Source organism: Bombus terrestris, chromosome 8 (assembly GCF_910591885.1).
Source record: "Bombus terrestris chromosome 8, iyBomTerr1.2, whole genome shotgun sequence".
Classification (NCBI taxonomy): domain Eukaryota; kingdom Metazoa; phylum Arthropoda; class Insecta; order Hymenoptera; family Apidae; genus Bombus; species Bombus terrestris.
In genome coordinates this window covers 3,374,904-3,399,250 of record NC_063276.1, presented here as the reverse complement: position 1 = coordinate 3,399,250, position 24,347 = coordinate 3,374,904, and the positions used below count along the sequence as shown (strand labels likewise).

General features: G+C 36.6%; 1 protein-coding gene across 4 annotated transcripts in view; it reads left to right on the top strand.

Annotated features, from left to right (window-relative positions):
- Positions 1-24,347, top strand: part of LOC100642405 (ras-related protein Rap1) — a 71,177-nt gene that overhangs the window by 37,504 nt on the left and 9,326 nt on the right. The window lies entirely within an intron of this gene.

The window sequence follows — 24,347 nt, the reverse complement described above, 5'->3', positions numbered from 1 at the left end:
CGCTTAGCCCCGGCCACCTGACATTTTCTTCTTCCTCGCCTTCTTTTTCTTCTACTTTTTTATCCTTCCCTGTCGCGGAAATAAATTGCACTTACTAAGTGCTGCAGGAAGTAATTTTTCCGCTAATATATCGTACAGTTATCGTGATATATTCGCCAGATAAGTTACAACCGTGATAAGAGGAGGTTGAAAGGGGGCGAAAATGTGGAAACGAAATGTTCTTGATTCATAATGAATAAGGATAGGATGTCAGAAATCTCGAATGAAAAATGTTGACTTTATTATCGGGCAATTTTATAATTTGCTTAATGATCGGTTAAACGTAGATTAAGGCATTCTTGATTCACGATGAAGCGCCAGATATAATGGGAGAAATCTCGATTAAAATATATTTATTTGATGATTGGAGAGTTTTAGAATTTGTTTTAACGATGGGTCAAACAGATTAAGAGATTCTTAATTCATAGTAAGATAAGAAGATTATAATGTGGGAAATTTTGTGTAGAAAAACGCGCAGTCAATTATTTCTGATAGAATTGAAATGAGACCTTGATAATTTGCTCGACTATGAGTTACGACGTACGTTAGATAAGACTATGATGTGGGAAATTCTGGATAAAAAAAATTCGCAGTCAATTATTTCTGATAGAATTGAAATGAGATCTTGATAATTTGCTCGACGACGAGTTCCTCCGTACGTTAGATAAGACTATGATGTGGGAAATTGTGGATAAAAAAAATTCGCAGTCAATTATTTCTGATAGAATTGAAATGAGACCTTGATAATTTGTTCGACGATGAGTTACAACGTACGTTAGATAAAAAGACTATAATGTGGGGAATTTTAGATAAAAAACTCGCAGTCAATTATTTCTGATAGAATTGAAATGAGATCTTGATAATTTGCTCGACGATGAGTTACAACGTAGGTAAAGTGAGAAGACTACGAAATGGGAAATTTTATGTAGTAAAACTCGCAGTCAATTATTTCTGATAGAATTGAAATGAGACCTTGATAATTTGCTCGACTATGAGTTACGACGTACGTTAGATAAGACTATGATGTGGGAAATTGTGGATAAAAAAAATTCGCAGTCAATTATTTCTGATAGAATTGAAATGAGATCTTGATAATTTGCTCGACGATGGGTTACGACGTACGTAAGGTGAGAAGACTATAACGCGGGAAATTTTGAATAGAAAACGTGCGAACGTTGGATAATTTGGTAATTTGTTTAACGATGAATGAAATAGCCGAAGAAAGTTTTATTTAATAGCAAAGATAGCATGGTGTAAGATATTTTGAAAGAGAAATCAGTCATTGCATAATTTCACAATCCGTTTAACGATCTATTAAACAGATCGAGGAATCATATAGTTCTTGAAGTTCTTCCAGTTTATCAGTTTTTCTTCTTCTTAAAGTCGCAGACAGAAGGTATCGGAACTTTGGCAATTGAAATGTTGATTCAATTATCGAAGAGTTCGATAATTTGCTAATAGTCAATGAAACAAATTAAGAAGTTGTTCGATTTTTCTCCCGATTCTCGGAGTTTGAAGTTTGTAAGTTTCTTCGTAAAGTACTTACGATCGTTTAGTACCTTTTTCTTCTTCTTTTCGAATTAGTATGAATTACTTAGTAGATTTCTTTAGTCTTCAGAAATCTGAAGAAATTACATAGTTGAACCTAAAGTTCCAAGAAACAATACAATTTCTGTTTTCGTTCTCAGCTTTAAAGTTCTTGATAATCTTTCATTCGCCAGCTTTTCTTTCCTTTTTTTTTTCTCACAGAATCATTATGCGTTTTTTTCCTTTTTGACAAAAATGCATCGTAGAAAATTCGAAGAGATCTTGCGATAAAAAATTTCTTTGTTTGTTTATAAACATAATATTATATAACATGTACGAATACTTTCTATCTGCTTCTCAAAAACTCGTCAAAAATAAAAAAAAAAAAAAACCCTCGTCCCTCGAGTTTCAAAAAATCCTCAACTTTCCTCCTTTTTTTTCATGTATTTTACTAGGAAATTGTTTTATCGATTAATTGTTCGTCAACAGGCTTTGAATCCATGGTATTAATAAAAAAAAGAAGAAAAAAAAGGAGAAGAATTAGATAATATCGATTTGACCCAGTGTAATCGGAGGTTTATATTAGAATAGGGGTTTGAGGTACCGTTCAAGGTCTCGTTTTCATGAAACTTTAGTGACACAGTTCGATGGTTCGGCGTGGTCTTTATGAGCTCTAATTTCGGATGCAGTGCGATTCGATGCCCATTGTGATTTTTCTCAATGACTTTGGTAAGTTTATACGACCAAACTTTTTCCTTTCGTGTTAAAATCCAATGAAGAGGAACTTTCGACTTAAAAGTAAGCGGAAAATTTAGCATATTATTAGAACATTTGATTTTACGTATCTGGACGTACATTGATCTTGGATATTTAAATTTATCACATCGTAGAGACATACGAATCGTTCAAATCGAATCAACTATTCGCAACACTTTAATCTTTAATATCAATATTATTCTGGTCAATTCGTATTTTTTTTCATTTTTTTCATATGTCTTCTCATTCCGTAGAAACGTAGCTGTTTCGGTTAGTTTCTTGAATTTTCGAGTTTATACGCTCGATATACTGTATACGTGTGTGTGTGCTTGCGCGCGTGTGTAGGTATCGCATTCCTCCGTATGAATCGCGAGTGTTCGATCCTCGAAAGCTACCGTCAAAATATGCTTTCATCTCCGGTTTCCAATTCATCAGGTTAAAAAACCAAACATCGCCGGGAAAAAAACACGCGAGAGCGAAAGAGGACAAAATCAGGACGGTTGACAAACCAATAACGAGTATCAGCAGGCTATATATAGAGTGAAAAATATAGAGAAGAAAAGAAGAAAAAGAAAAAAAAGATTTTTACTATTTCTTATAGCAAACGATATCGTGGCTGCTTTATTAATTAAGATACCTTAGAAAACTCGTGCATAGTTCTACACGTATATGTACTTTATAGCAAAATATCGTTTGGCGGATAGTTTGAATTCGATAGAATTTACCACATATATTACAAATAACAAATAACGGTTACTGTTAATGTAAAAGTGCGGCTAACCATTGCGAATCTACGAGACTCTGAGTTTTCACGAGGCCGCGCACATCTCTCCCCCTGGCCGCGCTTTTTCTCTCTCCTCCCTAACCAGAAGCAGAGTTTCGCGCACCAGCGATAACGCCGCAGAAATCATTTGTAGATGGAAAAATGGACGGCGAGAGGCGGCTCTTCACTTTGCGCACTTGCCTTACGGACGCCCAAGCCCAGTCCCTGTGACACAGTTTCGCACAATAGAGCAGTCCGCCGCTTTTACCCGCCCGATCCACGCCCACCCTCTCGTTCTTTCTCGGCTTCTTAGAGGCCCACGCGGCCCCGACGTTCATTTTTAATCGTCCTTGCCTCTGCAGCCTAGCGATTTTCGTCGATATTAAACATTGCCAGAGAGAAACAACGGGACAATGGAGGGGCAGCGGCAGGAATCGAGACGTCTAATTGGATAACGACGACGTCCCACAAAAGGGATGGATGGGATGGGTGGGTGAGGATGACTTCGGGGTTGTTTCGAAAGCCGAGCTTCTCGTCCGCGGATCAGGGACGATGAAGAGGAGTTTGAAAGAGAAGTTTGGTCAACGGTGGATGAGACGGATACCAGCAATTTTTGAACTGTTTTATTACGACAGCAAGTTTTCGAGGCAGTGAAGAGTTTTTTTCTTCTATGGAAGGAGAAGTTGACGGTTTGTTTGGGTATTTGGTTACGGTGGATGCCGTAGCCGTTTCGATTCTGTGTACGTATGAATACGAACGTACGAATTACGTGGATGGTTTTTTGTTGCGAAGCGTCGGTCATCTTTCTCGGAAACAGCGGAGTCGATTACATCGATAAACGAAGTAGTCGTTGGGGTGATTAAAGAAAGAACTTCTCTTTCTTTTTTCTTCTTTTTTTTTTGTAAGAACAATTTTTTGGGGTATTTTGTCGTGCTGGATGATGTAGCTGTTTCATGAAGTACCATGGATTACGATGGATGGTTTTATTAGAGGGACGTTGTTCGATGTTTGTTTCTCAGGGAGAGGCGGAGTTGATGATATTAGTAAATCGAACTTACTGTCGTAGTAAGTTGTTGTGTTAGTGAAGAAAGAATTTCTTTCCTTTTACTTTCTTCTTTTCTTTTTTTTCTTTACGGAAAGAGGAGTTGGCAATTTCTTTGAGTGTTTTATTCTAGTGGATGATTGTATTAGAGAGTATTGAGTTACATGTACGAAGATTTTGAGACAGTTTTAGTTTTATAATAAGAAGAGTAGCGGTGATTTTTAGCTAGTTCCATTGTGGCAATCCATTCAAAGAATACCTTTTTTCTTTTACGAAAGAAAATGTCGACGATTTCTTTAGGTATTTTATTATGGCGGATAGCATACTTGTTTCGCTAGTACACGTCGTAAATTACGGTGGATAATTTTGCTACGGGATGCCGAGTTAGGTACAAAAATATGTCGAGGTATGGTTTCGGTTTTACAGAAAAAGACAGCGGTGATTTTTAGTCCCTTTTATGACAATACAATTGTTCTTTTGACGTAGCAAAGAAGATATCTTTTTCTCCTCATGGAAATAGAAATTGACAATTCCTTTGGCTATTTTGTTATGGTGCATGATTTTGTTAGGAAACGTTGAGTTAAATGTATCAAGATTATGATTTCCAATTGTTTATAAGAATTTATTTTTCAAAACATGATTCTTTTGCTTGTTTCATTATGTTGAATGATATACTTGTTTTGGAAATATGATACCATGCTATAATTATGGCATATAATTTTACTAGCCGATGCTGAGAAACATACAAAGAAATTGTGATGGTTTTATTTACTAAAAGAAAAAAGTGCAGTTTATGTTAAGGTAATTCCCTTTCTTTGAATAATTTTCAGAAGCATTTCATTACACATCTATCTTCTAGATACACGTACGTCAAGTATAGTCACTTGGAACGATATAACAAAGACCTTGAGCAATTCCATTAGAAAACCACTTTATATAGACTTCTCCTTTTTTTATTCTCATTCAACAATACCCAACAACTACGGATAATTTCTTCTTTCACAATGCTCTACACGCATCCCCTGTAGCGTTACACAAGCATTTATCCTGCTTTAAACATGACGTTTAATTTACCCAACAATTTACAATACACTGTTAAGTTGATTTCTATTTCGATGGAGTTTTCAGCCGCATTTCCCAATACTTGATTCGCCGACCAGTCAATTAACGTTTCAACTATAATTTCGCTGCAGAATCCGTTGCATTCTATTTTTCGTATTCGCGCACGTTGCTCGTGTCGTTTCCATTAGCCATTCCCTGACTAAGAGTCCAGGAAGAAAAAAGCCCGATGATGTTACGTCAGGTCAGGTCAGGTCGCTGTTCTATTACACGTTTAACTGTTAAAAAAGAGAGAGAGAGAGAGATTGCATATTGCTCGATAAAAAAAGGGTGGGGGAGAGTACGTTGAAAGCTGCGATTGCAGAGTAAAGAAAAAATGGAAAAACTTAGGCTTGCGATGTTGATTAAGACGTCCTTAGGAATATTTTCTCTGTCCTTTTTAATTATCGACATATCGATCTTTCGTAAATTACGTAATTTATCTTGGCCCGCGATCATAATCCTCGTCGAAGACAAATTTTTCGAGATTGGTGTTTTCGATTGGAATTAACATTCTCCGCAATTCCTTTGTTTTAATATGATTCATACTTTGCAAGAAAGTTTTGCTGTGCTTTATGAGAACAAGAAAACATCAAAGTGTTAGTAATAAAAAGATATTTAATAAAATTCTTCGTGGATTACGATGGAATAGAAAAGAATTTCCCTTGGAAACTGGCAATGTTTTTGACCAAGAAATTAATCGGAATTCTTATTAACGAAATTTTCTTGAAGCTTTTCGTAAGAAAGTTTTCCTTTGATTTACGAAAATAAGCAAAAGCGGTAGTTTTACAGATAAAACGAGGATTCTTTGTGGCGACGGGTTACGATAGAACGAAAAAAGAATTTTCTTTGTAGAGTACTGTTTCCAATTCGAAATTTAATCCGAATTCTTTCTCCTAAGAAAGTTTCGCTTTGCTTCGATAATAAATGACCGAGCAATGGGGCGTTAACGTCTCGTGTTTACAAATTAAAAAGAAGAAACAGTATTGGTCGAGGCGAAAGAAACATGGAGTTTCTACGATTTCACAAAGAGAAGGATGTCGCAGAGAAGGGACGTCGAGCGAAAAATAGCGACGAAAGTGTCGAGCGAACGATAAAATTAGCCAAACTTCGGTTCCCTTCGAAAGCACAGTCGCGCAGTTTAACGTTGGCACCTCTGAAGTTCGCATCTTCAATTATTTGAAATAATTACGAATATCTGGAACAATGTTTCGATCGTGCGAGACCAATATTCACTTGTGAAAGATAAAATGTACGATTGATTAAAATCCCTCGATGGTTGAACGAGAATTTTGTTTTCCCACAGCTGGAAATCGAAAAAGACGAATTACAGTAATTCCCTTTCATCGTTGTAAATACGAATTACAGTAATTCCCTTTCGTCTTTGTAAATACGAATGTAATAATACATTTGTTAAATATTATCTATTGATAACATTTGTCGATTAATAACCGATGTATCGATGACATATTTTTAAAACGAATTAAATGTCTGTTACGAATATTACGAATTAACTATGAATATTGTACAGTGGCGGATAGAGGGAAATTAATAAAATAAAAAGCACCAAAGGCACAGCGTAATTTCGCAAAGGGTAACGAGTAAAATATACCATAGAATAGATGACTATGATGTAGTTTTTACTTTGAAAGTTACTAAAGTTCGAGATATATCGATTTGAAGCTTCCTTTCATACGCCACAGTGTAACTCGACAATAATCATAAACTGTAAACAAATTAAAATATCTATATAATAGGTTAAAGCCTCGTTTAATATAGGCCAGTTAAAGAAGGTCTAAAAATATAAGCGATTCTAAGATTAACGAAGCGTCAAATTCTCCGTGCCGAAGAAAAGAAAAGAAAGCAGGAAAAAAAATATAAGAAAACAGATAAGGAACAGGCGAAGTGGAATTTATTCATAAATCGTAAATAAAATTTCACGCGTGATTTTTATCGTGAGATTTTTTGAAATACCCGCCAAAGTACGATAGATCGAAACATCGCTTAAAGTTTAAAGAAAAATCCGAAAATGCGAAAGGTTTCAAATTGAACGAAGCGTCAGATGTTCCGTACAAGATAATAAGAAAAGTAGTCCAAAAAAAAGAAATAAAGCGAAGCAAAATTTATTCATAAATCATAAATTTCCAGCGTAGAATTTTCGACGTGTATGTCAGAGTATAATAGATTAGAGCCGCGTTCAAAATAGGCTGATCTAAAAAAAAAAAAAAAAAAAAACTCTAAACATCGTCCGCGTCAAAGAAAGAGGAAAACAGCTAAAAACAGAGGTGAAAACTCGTAAATAAAATTTCACGCGTGATTTTCATCGGCGAACTTTCGACGCGCGTGCCAGTGTCGCGCGGTATTTTCTATCGCGCTTCACCGTCGAAAAACAATAGTTGGCCGCGCAATTAGCGTTGCGCTGCTTTTCCTTCGCGTTATTCTCGAAACCAATTAACGGTCCGTTGATTCGGCAACCGCGTATTACGAGCTCGAAAAGGCCGATGAAGCGGCCCCGATACCTTCGACCACGCGAGAATTGCTGGCCAACACCCTTAGACCGATCGTTATCGCAGCAAAAAAGTGGAATACTTAGAATGAAAGACGTATTAGGTTACTCCAAAAGTTTGGAATATTTCTTTTACGAACAATATGTCTCTTCTTAGAAAGCTGAAACCTAATCCGTCGAACGTTGCGATCTTTATCTCAATAGGACAAAATGGATCATACGTAATTCAATGGAATAATATAAAAGAAAAATTGTTGCTCATCTATCATTTCCTTGTAAAACGAAAGATACTTTTGGAATAACCTGGTGATTGAAAAAATATCGGTCCAATGATGTTTCAGTGGGAGAACGTTCAATTATACCGACACGATATTATTACTGGCGGAAAACTGTGGTTGTCGAGGAATTCGGTTAATTGAATCGATTTCCTAATTTGCACGGGGCACACGAGGTCCCACGATGCGATGGATCGTCGTGAGTTCAACAATGAAATTTAATTTTAATATTTGGAATTTTGGCGAGCTGTCGAGGCTTGAACAGTGTATTGCCAGTCGATGTGTGCAAGTTGATAATAACGTTTAATTCGGCGGAGGAGATGTTTGAGGGAAATACGAGCGCAGTTGATTTTGCAGCTCGATAATAGAACGTGGAGTTTTGATTTGCCATTTAGTTGGAATATTTGAAGGTCGAGGGGAAAATACCTATTTATCGGGAGTTAAAATTGGAATTTAATAATAAAATTTATTTATGCGTTTCTGCGTAAACTGATATGGAAATTTTCCCAGCTCGAACAAAATATCGTAAGTGGTGGTTAGTTAGGGTCTTTCTCTAGCGAAGAAGCGAATTTATTTTCAACTCGAAGTCCGGCGAGAGTTTTAGGGCACGAGCGAAATGTTGAAAGTTAAAGTGGCAGTTTAATAACAAACAACATGTAAATTTAATTTATAATTTATAATTTATAATATCAAGGATATTTGAGATTCAAAGGGAATGTCACGAGTCAATATTCATGCCTCGTAACAATATTTAATTCGAATTTTTTATTTTTTATTTCACATTTGGCATTCGAGTAAAGCACGTAGTTAACATCAGTGATTAATAATAAAGTCTGGTTTTAATGTACGTAATGTGACGAAAGTTTGAAATTCGCGTATAATATCAGAAGTGAGTGTACATTTGGAAATAAAATCTAATTATAATTTTCAATTTGGTGAGCATCACTCAACCAAGGTATATATTGCAAACTGAAGTGGTGATTCAGTAGGAAAATTTAATTTTACTTTGTAATTTAACAACGATAACAACATATGTGTCTCAGCCAGTGAACATCACGAATGAAGTTGAAGTAACAAAATTGAATTCTCTTGGCTCGAATGTGGCTTCCATGTTGAGATTTACCGCTGCAACATTGGTTATAACTTGAGTCGCCATCATAGTATTTATAGTGTCGAAGCTTCGAAATTGTAAGGTAGTAGAAATTGGTGTTGTGATTCGCTATTGTAATTTAATGTTGTAACATGATATTGTACACTGGTGTATGGTTTCAAGGTAGTTCAATGTTGTGAGTCAGTGGTGTAATTTGATATTAAATGACAAGGTTCGAGTTAGCGTCAGAACCTAGTGTTGTAAACTTGACATTGAAATGCTCTTCTTTCGAATTTTAGTCCAATTTAACGATGGACTATTGGGACTTGATGTTGCAATTCTTAATTTAACGTTGACACATGTTCTTGTTAAAATTCTAACGATGAACTATCCTCATTGACAGTTATTGCTCAACTTCGCCTTATTGTGTCGTAATCCACTCTTCTAACTTAACATTGTGAGCGAAGATTGCGACTCACGTTACAACTCTGTTTCAACGTTGAACGCTCGAATAACTTAATGGTAGGTCTCAACGAATTAACTCAAGAATCCTCAAGGACCAGTGGCAGAACTTCGCGTTGCAACTTGGTGTAATTAAATGGAAAATAAAATAGCACAAAGCAAGTTGAAATTTTCTTTTTATTTTTTTGAATTTTCATGTTTTCAATGTATCGTTGTCATCTTGGTACTGTAATTTTGGTTTCGAAATTTCAAAATGTTTTTATTGTATTTATAATCTCAATACGTAATGCAAAAATGTACAAGTGGATTATATCTTCTTATATATGCGTGTTTTAACCAACTTATAATCTCAGTATTAACAAACATTGTTATTAAGAATTTAGTAATAAAATTCTCACCTTATTACTTATTATCAGACTACAAAATCATGTTGTTACGAATATAATGGAAAGAGTGGAGTGTATGAAACAAAATTATTTTGTGTAATAGAGAATGGAAGAGGTATCACATTTAGGACATTTTGTGCAATTTACTCTGCTAACTTAACATCGTGACCCGAGATTGCGACTCAGATTACGACCTTGCCACAATGTTGAACAACAACGACTTAACTGAACGTTACATGTCGACGCATTAACTCAAGAATCCTCGTATCTTTCTTTTTTCGCCTGACCTTTTTATCTGACTTTCCACACCTTGTTATCGCACGACAACACCACTTTCTCCACTCAATTAGCGTCCACAGGGCATCGTTTCGACCTAACTCACGCGACATCCTGATCACGTTAACTCGTGAAAATTAAACGCCTCTGCGGCGCGATCGATCTTTCAATTTTCACTCGGGAAAATACCTCGGTTTTCCATTGAACATAGTATGACTCTCCACTCAACCAGAGTTCCATGATATAGCGAGGTCTGGCAAATTGAAAAATCAAGTAACAGGGCATCTATTGACGCAATTGACATCCCGTCTGCAGTATTCCACCTTTTTTAACCCTCAACTGCGGCGGCATTGTCGTGTAATAGATGACCCGAACGGTTTCGGGTAAATTCCAACTATTTAGCTTACGTAATTGTATTATTTAACTTCACATTGTATTTAATTTTTTATTTAACTTTCATTTTAGAATATTTCAAAGTATAGTACCTTCCATAATACTTCGCAGGAAAAGGAATCTTCTATTACTTTCATTTTTTAATTATTGGGTTGGCAACTAAGTGATTGCGGATTTTGTCAATACCATCTAATGACAAAATTCGCAATCACTTAATTGCCAACCCAATATATTCTGGAAAATAGAAATTTACGTGAAAATTTGCGGTCTATTTTGTTACAGACACAATGCGCGCGCGTGTGTGTCATGTAATCAATTAGCTGTAAAATTACCAATTATCGTGGATATCGAAATTTCCTTTTCTTTTTCGTTCGCCGGAAACGGATGCTCGATCGAACGTTTCTAGAGCGTCCAGTCGACAGCGTCATTTTCGTCACTCGACTCTGATGAACCTTGATCAACCTTCATCGCTTTTAATTGAACGCATCAGTGTCAAGATGTGTCCACTGGAGACAATTGCGGCCTTTAAATGCGCTCGCACGCGACGTATAGTTCTCTTCTATTTATAAAAATGAGGGAAAAGGGGAAAGGAGAGAATTTCACGTGTCGCGTCACGTGCAAAATTTATCACCAATGCGAGCGTCGTTGTAAATCCGTGTTTTGCACGTTTTATTGGCAACGTTGGCAACTAAGTGATTGCGGATTTTCTCATTAGGTGATATTGACAATATCCGCAACCACTTAGTTGCCAACCCAATACAAGTTCCTGCGCATAGTATACGCTAATGACGTACAACCTAAGCGCAGATTTGTCCGATTCGATTTAAATATTGTACTTCCCATTGTTTTATTGTACTTCTCATATTTTACACGTTTTTCTATTATGTGCAATTCTCGCGATTTTGCGTCTGTAAATTTAATCTTCAAACACATACAAACCCGTAAAATCTGATCATAATGGAACTGTGTATTTTTATACGTTTGCGATAAATTTAAAGGTAGAAAAATCAACGGATCGCGTGTAGTAATTCGAAAATACAATAAAACATTCGAAATATTGCTACGTAATAGCGATAAATGGCAACGTTCACGATACAATGTACAATATTTACAATAATACAATATACAGGGTGGTTGGTAACTGGTGGTACAAGCGGGAAGGGGGTGATTCTACGCGAAAAAAGAAGTCGAAAATATGGAATAAAAAGTTTTCGTTTGAGGCTTTGTTTTCGAGAAAATCGACTTTGAATTTTCGCTCGGTACGCGCGCACTTTATCACGTCTTGTTGTAACGGATCTCACTGTAGATCGTTGCCGAGCGAAAATTCAAAGTCGATTTTCTCGAAAACAAAGCCTCGAACGAAAAATTTTTATTCTATATTTTCGACTTCTTTTTTCGCGTAGAATCACCCCCTTTCCTCTTGTACCACCAGTTACCAACCACCCTGTATATACACAATAGTAATAATACGATATACGAAATAATAGTAATAACAGTAATATTCATGGCAACGTAAAATATTCATCTGGTCGTAATTTCTGTGGATGAAATTTTTTACGTAGGTTTCTCATTAATTTCATTCCGTTGGTAAAAATATGAAATTGCGTAATAATCCTCGATCTAATAATCAGTTACGAGATATAATTCGTAGCAACAAATACAACACGGTGACAACAAGTCCGACAATGAGAGAAAAACGAAATATTTTACGTTTAAAAAGTACTAATTCTATAAATATCGTATATTTTGTTATAAATTTCATCGAGAGAGATTCCCGTTGGATCGAAACGAAATATCGAAAAATATATCGAGCTCGATGAATTTATCACGTGTAGTTGTATGTAAATTGTGGTGTATCGTTGTTGAAGATGACGATGGCAAGGGGATGGTATTGTATAAATTGATTATCTGCCATCTTTTAATTAACGTTCCTCTTCAGGCTGCGCGTTAAATTTTAATAGGCCGAGTATTAGTTTAATTAATTCCTTTGTTTCCCGTTTATCGAGCAAATTTTCTGCGACCCTTTCATTAGCCAGGTTTGTTTATCGGAAGGCAGCAGCTTCTCGATGCGATTTTATGAATTTTCGTATCTGCAGCTTCCATCGAGGCGAATTAAAGTGGACATGTAATTAATTACTAATTTGCAACGTTATTAACAATCATCTTGTTAACGAGAGATATTGCATCATACGTTATATTCGTTCTCTGTTCGTATTTTAATTGCTTTATGATGCTCCTCGATAGCTAAAAACCTATGAAATATTGCGGAGGAGAATTTTCATCTTTCCTCTTTGGTCTCGTCGATTAATCATTGAAATTCACATTTAAAAAGCAGCTTTCATCATCTCGTATTTCAGATGCCACACACGCTTTTCCTCGGTGTATCGAACTTTCGTGTTTCTAAATTTTTAATTAACGTCAAACTTGGCTCAAGTATTCCTTTTAATATGATGCAGTTTGCTGCGAGATAGGAGGAGTCAATTTTCCCTCTTTAGTATGAAATTAATTTCCGAGAAAACTTAAATGGCAAATGCGATTCGCCAACTTGGATTTATATTTAATAGAATCTAAAGTATTGAAAATTTGAGAATCGATCTTTCATTCTATTCTATTCTATTCTATCTTCCTTTGTTTTTAAAATTCCGCCAGGAATTTTCCCCTATATCGAATTTCAAAGCAAATTTCGAGTTTCACCTCAACGCACCACCCACTCCTCCCAAAATTCACTGCAAATAAATTTTGTATAATATATAGTAAAAATACTACTACTACTAATAACGGTAAAATATCTAGAATATCTATAATAAATATAATATTTAATAAAATAAATGGTACAAATAAATATAATAATACAAATAAAAAATATTCACATATAAATATTAATAAAAATAAAATATTTGTATGTAATATAAATAGATGATAAATGTAGCGTATGACTCGGATCACAGACTCGGGATGCAACGAATTTTTCACATTTATTGTCCGGCAGATTGGTTTCGCGTTGGCGAAAATTTATTCGTCGAAAAGGAGCGCAAAAGACGCGACGGATGAAAAATCAGAGAGAAAAAGAGCGGATTGAAAATCAGAAATAGCGTGATCAAAGCGATCGGTTCGCTAATTGGATGAGAGTGGCGTATCAGCAACAAGTCGACGAGAATCGAGCCACCCCTTTGGCCAACGTCCAAAAAACTCCTCCTCCCCCGCCCCCCTTCACCGGGAAAAATATATCGGTAGCCGCATACACGTCCGCAGAGGACGTTCGACCTGCGACCTAATTTACAATCCACCCCCGCGGCCGAATTTCCAACCGAGACAATTAAAACGTCAACTTTGACGTTTCAACCTCCTTTGTTATTGGTCGAACCATTCCGAGGATTAGATTTCCCGAGATTCGTTTTGGAGCCTATGCGAGTGGAAATTGATTCCTTGGAATGGATGTTGCAGAAATTAGGGTGTTCTAGGGCGAGTTAGAGCGAAGTTTGATGCGAGAATTATCGAAGGAAATAAAACATTCATCGAGGATAAACACACGAGCGAATTTTGGAAATTGAGAATAGAGGAAGGTTGTTGGTGTAATTTTAGCGATAAATGCGACTTAACAGGGCAATTACACTTTGAGTTTCTAATGGATTTTATAGAAATTGAGGCGCTCTACGACAAGTTGGAACAAAATTGGATACACGAATTTGGGAAAGTAGAAAGTCTCATCAGACACATCAATCAAATTTCGAAACTGGGAATGAAGGAAGGTTGTTGGTGTAATTTTAGCGATAATGTGACTTAACAGGGCAACTACACTTTGAGTTTTTAATGGATTTTATAGAAATTGAGGTGCTCTACGACAAGTTGGAACAAAGTTGGATACATGAATTTGGGAAAATAGAAAATCGCAGACACATTAGGCAAGTTTCGAAATTGAGAATGAGGGAAGGTTGTTGGTGTAATTTTACCGATAAATGCGACTTAACAGGGCAATTACGCTTTGAGTTTTTAATGGATTTCTATACAAACTAACGTGCTCTATGGCAAGTTAAAAATTTAGGAAAATAGAAGATAGAAGAGTGAATTTTGGAAATTTAAGGTGACAGTAGACCCACCAAGGACATTTTTCTACAATCGAAGAATGTTTTAGTTTTGATTTTGGCGAGATTTCTGATTCTCAGTTTGTTTAGATCCTTTTTGCGAAGAAACTATAGGATGTTATCTCTTGTAACTAGAAAGATGTTAATTTATGATATTATAGATTTTTCGCTTGGGAAAATATAATGCATCTTTGTTGTGATATACAAAGTTTTAAGTTACTTTGGATTAACTTTCTTTTAGGGAGATTTAAGGTATATTTGTGATAGAGGACCATTTATTGTAGTTTCTATTTCAGTTAAGTATAAAATTGAATTTATATGGTCCTTATATGGTTTTAGGAAAATTCAAGGTGTTCTTGTTGTGATAAGGAAACTTTCAGCTTAGACTTGGATTAGTTTAGGTTGTTTTTCTTTTAGAAAACTCTAAAGTGTGTTCTTGTTGTGATAAGGAAACTTTCAGTCGAGATCTCCTTAATATAGGATGTTCTCTTTGTGATATAGGAAAGCAGACTACATTTGTAATTTAGATTTTGTATAATGATACAAATTTACAAATATATATATTTTTTTTCTAAAACATAGAAAATTCACAAATTCTTCAGTGTCTCTACAACTTTTTATACTCGGCTTTTTATACCTCTTGAAACCTTAATTATCAATTTTTCCAGAAAACTCTAACATTCACATTCTCCCAGCAAACAAAAGCTTCGCAAAAATTGTTCAGTTTGATCAATGCGTAGCGCCAACTTTCTATAAATATCAACTGAATCTCTAGAATCCACATTTTTCCCAACAAACAAAAGCTTCTCACATCATTCAGTTTCCCTGTGTACGAGTGCAACCTTCTATTTATAACTTCAAACAAAAAAGTTACCCAAAATTTCAACAGAATCAGCAAAATCTATATTTTTGCAAAAAAATACGAACTTTTTCAATTTCTCTCTATAAATTAAGCTTTCTATCTCGTTTTAAATTGAAAAAAAACAGGTGGAGGGTCCATCCAACTTTGTCATTCATGAGATAGAAAAGGGACCACTGCTTGGACGACACCTTCCTTTTTTCAGTAGAAACACGTGTCTTTATATCGCGCATCCTGTGCATTAATTCCGAACCGAAACAGGGTTAATTGCAGTCCACGAGCCATCAAGTATACAGTCATGAAATTCTTGACCTGCATGCATAAAATCGCTTTGATCAGGAATTCGAAGAAGCTGGACATCCCAGCCACTGTGCTACGAGTCTCCGGTTGCTTGCTGCGTCTCCCTTGCTTCCTTGCTTCCTCCGTTTCTCTTTCTCCGAAATTCAGAATTATTCATTGAATATCTGGATCGTTCAGGTATTGCTCCACTATCCTTGCTATCTCACGGATGAACATGGAATCTTTAGACAACATTTCGTAGTTTCTAATTTCATTGTCAGTCTTGTACATGATCTTATCGCAAATTGAATTATTCCAATTGTGGTTCTTGCATCGTGTCGTAACTCGAGTATCTCTTTTTTGAATTGATCATCTCAGAATATTTTTCAGTAATAATCAAGGAATTTCAGGAACGAATTTGGAGAATTTAAATACCATTGTGTGTTTTTAAATTTCATTGTTATTCTTGTATATGATTTTATTTCAAATTGTGGTTCTTGCATTGTATCGTCATTGGAGTACTTCTTTTTTGAATTGATAATATCAGTATTATTTTCAGTAATAATCAAGGAATTTCAGGAACGACTTTGGAGTATTTAAATACCATTGCGTGTTTTTAAATTTCATTGTCATTCTTATATATGATTTTATTTCAAATTGTTGTTCTTGCATTGTATCGTCATTGGAGTATCTCTTTTTGAATTGATAATTTCAGTATTATCTTCAGTAATATTTAAGGAATTTCAGGAACGGCTGTAGAGTATTTAAATACCATTGTGTGTTTTTAAATTCCATTGTCATTCTTGTATATGATTTTATTTCAAATTGAATTGAAGAATGAGCATGGAATTTTCAAGATGCATCGCGTGATCTCTAGTTTTGTTCGAATGATTTTATCGTATTGAGATTATTTGAGGATTTCGATGCAATTGGTCATCATCGATTACGTTAGAATCTCTACTGTACTGTATTTCGAATTTTTTTTTACTATCGTCCTATTTCGATTCTATTAAAATTCGAACAGATATGCTCAAATACCGCAAACTTACTAAATCTCAAATACTTAAATATTTAGAATCTATTAAATACGAATATTTCATAAATTTCACTGTCTCTGTATTTCGAGTTATTATTTTCTGTATGCAGCCATCCATCCTCTTATTATTATTTCGACTCTATATCGCCATACGAATATCAAATATTTCACTTCCATTGGATCCGCAATATTTTACTATTCCGCCACAACCACATTCCAACTGTATTTCAATTCTATATCAATTCCAATATTTCATTCCAGCCAACCCCATTCCTATACACTTCACTTGCACAACAACCGAAATCCCCCATTAGTAGCCTAACTTTCCCCCTATTTCCTCGTACATCCTCGTGTCCCTGCACACCTTCACACGCCATCATTCTCAATACAACCACCTAAAATTACCTAGGAAACCGTTTCGAATATTAAATTACTCTACCAGTCTCCTCCCGTTTCCATCATTTCCATCGCCCTTCCATTTCGCTTTAAAACCACCGAACTAAAGCAGAAGAATCGAAAATATTCAGGCGAAGACTCTATACATCGACTCGCCAAAGCGAGCTTTATCCTACGCTAATCATCGAACATTTTTATTTTCATATCGCGCGCGTTACACGTAGACGGTGGACTTCTGTGCGTTCGCGGGAAATTTAAAAATTCAGAGATGCCTATAGAGTACGCGTAATACACAAAAACATGGAGGATACGTAAAGGGCAGCGTTTGGTGCAAGCAAATGGTATTATAAGTATTTGTTGTTATTTCTGTATTTAGAGGTAGCATTGTAATAGCTCTTATTTTATTCTTTGGATAAATCTATCACGCCATTCTGAGTCTTTATTGCACTTTCTTACATGGACTAGGGATAAAAACAAAAGGACATCTTAAACCTATCGATTAAATCTATCGATTGTATCTGGAATTATCTTCTAGTTACTATTTATTGTAATTAGCGCATCTGCACATAGATGGCGAGCGTGAACTCACGTTGTCATTTTCAACAGTATTGTATATATAGTATATATACAATATTTCAGTATTGTATATATACTATTGTATATATACTATAATGGTATATATAGCGAGTAGATAACAAGTAGAAGCTTGGATTGCGTTTCTTCCAGTTCTGTTGATAGGATTATGAATTTGCATGAACATTTGGAATTAAGTTACGCGAAACACACTTTGCTAAGTTGCATTATAGTTGCATATTTAGTCGAAATGTAATTTCTTTTTCGTCTTATCGAAGTAGTTCGAGGGATGTGAAAGGACGGCACGGTTTTACGAGATGAATTTATATTTAATGAGAGCAACGAATAAATATGTGAGTATATGAGTGGTACGTGACATGCTTTGGCAAATGGAAGTTAGCGCGACAAAATGACTTCTCGAGATGCGATGTTTTTGAAGTTAGATATATGTACTGTCTGGCAGAGCTGTCCGTGTCGTTTCCAGCTGTTTTAGTCTCTGAAGAAGAAAATGACGAAAGAAGACAGCCTTGTTGCTCTCTAAAAAACAACAAAAAATAATTGCTTCTATCATTTTTCAAAAATGTTTTGAAATTTTTATTCGTTTTTAATATATGTACATATACTATGCTGATAGTATAATACGTGATTCTAATTGTGAATTGCGAGGTCAATAATTTTATGAAATTGAAGTTAGCCTCACTACGAACAGCAATTCTGCCTGGAAAAAGGCATGAAAAATCCGGGGAGCACCTTCTCGCAGCTCAACCCTTTTTTAGTAGACTACGTTACATATGTCATGAAATAAATTAATAGCAATGGTAACGATAATAATAATAATAATAAGAAGAAAAAGAACAACAACAATAATAACAATATTTCATTACTTAATCCACACATAAAATATGTGTTTGGAAACAATATCACTTATCGCAAACTTTCCTTAACCTCTACATGACCGGTTGGCTATCGGGTTCAAGTTAACCTAACCTATACTCTTGCTATCGCCTAACCTTTAAAACGAACAATCTCAACTTGTAACTTAAAACTTAAAACTGGAAATCGTATTAACAAACTTTCGGTATAAAATTCATAGCGTGTCAATTTAATAGAAAAGTTATGCTAAAATTCATACCGTACCGATCCCATATGAAGGTTATTGAAGTTTATAGTCTATCAATTTTAAATCTTCTCTCATCCGCCCCTATCGAAGCAAATATTTGAAAACTTAGCGTAGCACGCTACGTCTTGTATCATCTTAGATTACAACTTTTACAAATAAAATCGTTCACCTCGTGGAGGCTCCCTTCTTCGATAGAAACGGCGACACTTGGCGCCCAAACCCCCTAGATTCTAGTGTCTGGAAGTAACCAAGCGAACGCTTAACCCCACTGCTAGGGTCGTCGGTGTTTTCGCGAAGGGTCGGATTTAACTGGAAACACGGTTGCATTTTCTCACAGGCACTCGAGTCTCGTTATACCCGGTGAAAATATATATATTAGCGCTCGTTAGCGTGCAAACACGGGGTGAAATGCAGTTGGAGGGGAAATCGTGGATCGTACGGGGGGTTAGTTTAATGACGGTTGGTGCTTCGATGTGTGACGAATTTATTCGACCGAACTTTCTGCGATTCTGACCGATGTGGATGGGTAATGTTTACAGAACTTATTCTTTCTCTCTCTTTTTTTCCGTTTTTTGTTTATCTGATTCCACAGTTTGATGATGTATCGTACGTTCTGAAGCGTGGAACGTCGTTAGTTGGTTGTTAGCCGCGCGCAGAGTGACTACAGAGTCTGGATAGCTGGAGGATTTTAAAAACGAACATCGATGAATTTGTTGGCTATTCTATCGGCAGAAATCGTACGGCGCGTTTTTTAATTGGACGGCTTTTGCTTGATTGCGAGTTTGTTGATATGTATCTAACGAAGTTATTATTTACTGTTTTCACTGCTCGTTTGCTTTTATTGGTCTATCGTTTAGCCCCCTTCGATTTCTACATTCTAACCTTACTTTTGTCCCGATCAAGAGATAACCTGTTCTAGGGACTTTTGCCGAAGGAACTGCTTGAATATATCTAGCAAGATTTTTATTGTTTAAGAGAACTTCAAATTAATAGACTGTAGTTTACAAATGTACATTACAAAACGTACAAACTGGTTTAATTCCCTTTTTCTAGAGATCTGAGTGATATTTTGCTAGATTACACGAATGTGAGAGCAAATGTTTCTTCTCGTTGCATCGTAAATCTTGTGCCATTCCTTGCGCTTTAATTATTCCTCGATACATGAGTTTGTTCCTTTTATACGTAGTTTGTTACATTATACACTTTGCAGTGTCTGTTGAGTAGAACGTGAGAATCGATGGAACGTGACGTAAGATTCTGTGGAAGCCGAGATGTTGCTCGCGATTCTCGTAGTATGTACATATCTTGAAAGAAACGCGGGTAGCGTAAGCGTGTCCCATTCATAAACCTAAAATCAATGACGGATTGGTAGAAAGAAATTCGTGGCCTGTGATTGGGCGCGTACGGTCGCCATGATGGCATCGTTGGCCAATCCTCGCGTTCGCCTCGTTTTCCACAGCTCGTGCACTCGTGGCCGACTCACTTTTTCTCTCTTTATTTCCCTTTTTCCCGGCTTCTTTGTCTCTCCTCTCTGCTTTTGTTCTCCTATCTCCTTGACTCCCTTCTCTCGCTGCCGTTTAGTTTTTTACGAGTTCTTTTTTCACCCCGAAGCGTGTATTTTCCTTAATTCCTTCTCTTTATGATTTCCCCTACATTCTATCCAATATCCCTCCAGATTTGTCCTCGATTCCTCCGCCTTATCTTTGACCTTCCTTTGGCTCCATTTTCATTTACTTCGGTTGGCTTTCGTATCATCATCCATTTTGCATTCTTTCTGCGGTTCCGTTTGCTTTGAAAAGCTCGTACAGGCTCCATTTAATTCCGGTTACATTTTGGCATCTTTGGTAACTGCTATCGTTATTATCGACTTTATCCTATGACCTTTCTGCACCGAAATATAACCGTTTATAGTTTTATCTACTAGGAAGAAAAAGTTAATCGAAATTGGTCCAAGCCTGGCTTAAGCTCCACTCAAATCTAACATGAAACTAATTTAAAAAGTATTCGATGTCTGATCCTGACTTGATCTGAAGCCTGATTCAAACCTAACCTAAGCCTATCCAATCCCACTCTAAAACTAATTAAGAATTAATTAGTATTCGATCTAAAGTTAATCCAGTTTTAATACAGATTAATCTACGCCTGATCGAAATCTAATCGAGCCCCAATCCAAATTAATTTAAGGCGTCCGATCCAAAGCTAACCTAAGTCAGTTCAGAGCTAAGCTAAAACTACTTTCAACTTAACCTATTCTTGGTGGAAATTAATGTAAGCCTAATATCTAATCTAACTCGATCGAAAATTGTCCCAACTTTATCTGATCGCAATGTAAATTAACAAAAGTCTGATCCTAACCTAAGCGAATCCAAAGCTACCTCATAACAGCGACTATAATTCGCGTCACTAAGAGTCGACACGAGTTGCGCGAGAAGTTTGTTCAGCGAAAAAAATTCTCGTTTCTGAGACAGCATATGAAACGCGTTCCAATTCTCATTACGACGAGCCCCTAATGCTGCAATCCGACGAGTTTGTCTAGTTTTTAAGACAAATGGCGCATTGCGTGCATCAGGCAGGCGCAGTGCGCTAGTTAAACAACCAGCCGACGAAACTTTCAAAGCCTACAGCCTCGACACGTGAATTCCACCCGTGAATCTCTTCGATCGAATCGCCTTAAACGCTTCAAACCACGTGATTCTCCAACTGCGCTCTGTAATCCCTACCAACTGTTCTTTTTTTAGGTTAACGCATCGTTCTTTGGTCATTTTAAAACGATCGACCGACTGATTCAAGACGCTCGACGATTACTTGATTGCGAGTGAAATTAATCGCCATTTGCAACGTTCACAGGCGAAAATAGTTAACTCCACTTTGCGTGATCTTTTCATATTTAGTGTATCTACTTTTTATGTCTACCGTGTATTATCTACTATGTATTTAGTAAGAAAACACTTTTGATCGATCGATTTATCTTATACGATTTTACAGTTTGGTATAGCATTCTTTAAGGGCGGAGTTCACTTGGAAAAAATTGCCTCGAAGGGTCGGAAAACAGAGAGTTGAAGATCCAGCAAACGTTAAGATAATTTCGTCCAGCTTTTCAACGCAAATGTCACACTGTGCGTTGAAAGGAATTTAAGGTCGGAGACAAGTTAACGTTGGGAATGGTAAATGTTGGGGGATGGTTAACGCTGGACGAGATAAACGGAGGGTGGCGACAAACGTTGGGGGTGGTTAAGGTTTGAGAGAGATAAACGTTGCGAGTGATGAACATTGGGGGACGTTAACGTTGCAGGAGATAAATGTGAGTTGTTGGTAGTAAACGTAAGCAGATGATGAACGTTGGCGATGGTCAAGGTTTGCAAGAGGTAAATGTTGACAGTGATAAAAAATTAGGAGAAGTTAACGTTGCAGGAAGTAAATGTAGGTGACGGTAAATATTGGCAATGGTAAATATTGGGCGAGGTAAACGTAGGATGCTGATGAACATTGGAAATGGTTAAGGTTTGCAAGTTTGGAAGAGGTAAACGTTGAGACTAACAAACATTAGTCGATGTTAACGTTGCAGGAGGTAAATGTAGGTTTACGGTAAACGTTAGCAGTGGTAAATATTGAGTGAGGTTAACGTAGGATACTGATAAACGCTGGAAATGGTTAAGGTTTGCAAGTTTGGAAGAGGTAAACGTTGAGACTAACAAACATTAGTCGATGTTAACGTTGCAGGAGGTAAATGTAGGTTTACGGTAAATGTTAGCAGTGGTAAATATTGAGTAAGGTTAACGTAGAATGCTGCTAAACGCTGGAAATGCAGGTTTGGAAGAAGTAGATGTTGAGAATGATAAACATTAGAAAATGTTAACGTTGCAGGAGGTAAATGTAGGTTTACGGTAAACTCGGTTAACGCAAGTTAACGCAATGTAAACTTTGAGAATGATTAAGATTTGGTACAGGTAAACGTCGAGGCTGATAAAAATTGAAACCAGTTAACGTTCGAGGAGCCGAACGTCGCAGGTGGTAAATATGAGCAGAGGTTAACGTACGGCGCGGTAAACGTCGAGAATGATTAGGATTTGGGAAAGTTTAACGTCGAAAGAGATAATCGCAAAGTGGTGGTAAAGTTTCGAGCTGTCGAACATTGGTGAGAGATTAACGTTGTAGGAAAGTAACGTCGTGAGAACGTTAACGTTGCAGAAGGTACAGTTGAGGAGATGTAAGTAAAAGCAGCACATGCTTAATTAATTAACACTTCCCCAAATGGTCAACCGTGGAAAGATTGCTCCGTATGTGTTTACGCAGTTTTTACAAATCACAGAGTTCGGAGAAGAGCACAGACGAAGATCAAAAACCAGAAGAATTAAAATCCATAGGCTTGCGCGATATTTCTCACGTTTGTGTGCCACGTTTGGACAAACACGTGCCATTTGCAAACAACGAAAAGGGAGGGACAATCGTAACTCGCGTTAACGCCGCGAAAGGGAGGGGAAAGCGAGAGAGGGAAAGAAGAAAGGGCGAGAATTAATTCAGCAGTGATTTACAACAACTATTACCATGCAGCGTAGAAAGGGGAAAGCGGACATTCGACGTTATATTGTTCCGTGGCTCTAGGAGAAAAGTGGGTAAACCCTGCGGCCAGGCCATCCTTCATTTACAAACAAAAGTGTAGGAAAAAGTTTTCCGAAGCGAAAACAATGGGATCACGGAAAAAGCACGCGAGATTCTCCATCCTTCTTTGCACCCTTTTCCTCTTTTCCTTCGCTGCTCGTGATCTGTCTCTGTCCTTCTCTTTTTTCTATCATCCGTCACGAACGAAATTTCCTAACTGCATCCCTGTAGAACATTACGTTTCGTGCAGAAATTCAAAAAGTTTCACGGATCTAGTCGACCGTTTTCCGATGTTAGAAATTGAATGTCACATTGCGTTCAGACTTTGAAGGAAGCTTTCAGAAAGAGAGAGAGAGAATGATTTTTCAACAGCTGACAGTTTAGGATAGATTTATGATTTATTTAAGTTACTTGATCTTTATTTTAGATATTTTGTACGTTTCATTCTTAAATTCGTATTGTCGGCTCCGTGGCTGACCTCAATGGAGCGTAGATCAGAGTTTCGCAGTTTTGTAAGTTTCAAGAGCTCGACAATCGTCGAGTAAACTTTCAAGTATCTAAGAAGCTAAGAAGATTATAAACAATTTTTAATTCCGCGTTAAGGGAACAGTGAATGAAGCAGATCTCGGTTTCAGGCAGAAATATTAGAAATTTTCTTCCTTCTGAAAGGCACGGTGTTGTGTAACGAAATTTAACGCCCGTGGTATTGCCAGTCCTCGGTGTCTACATCGTCGTCATTTAACAACGCACGTGCAGTTGACGCGATGTTAAAACCCCAAGAAAAAAAAAA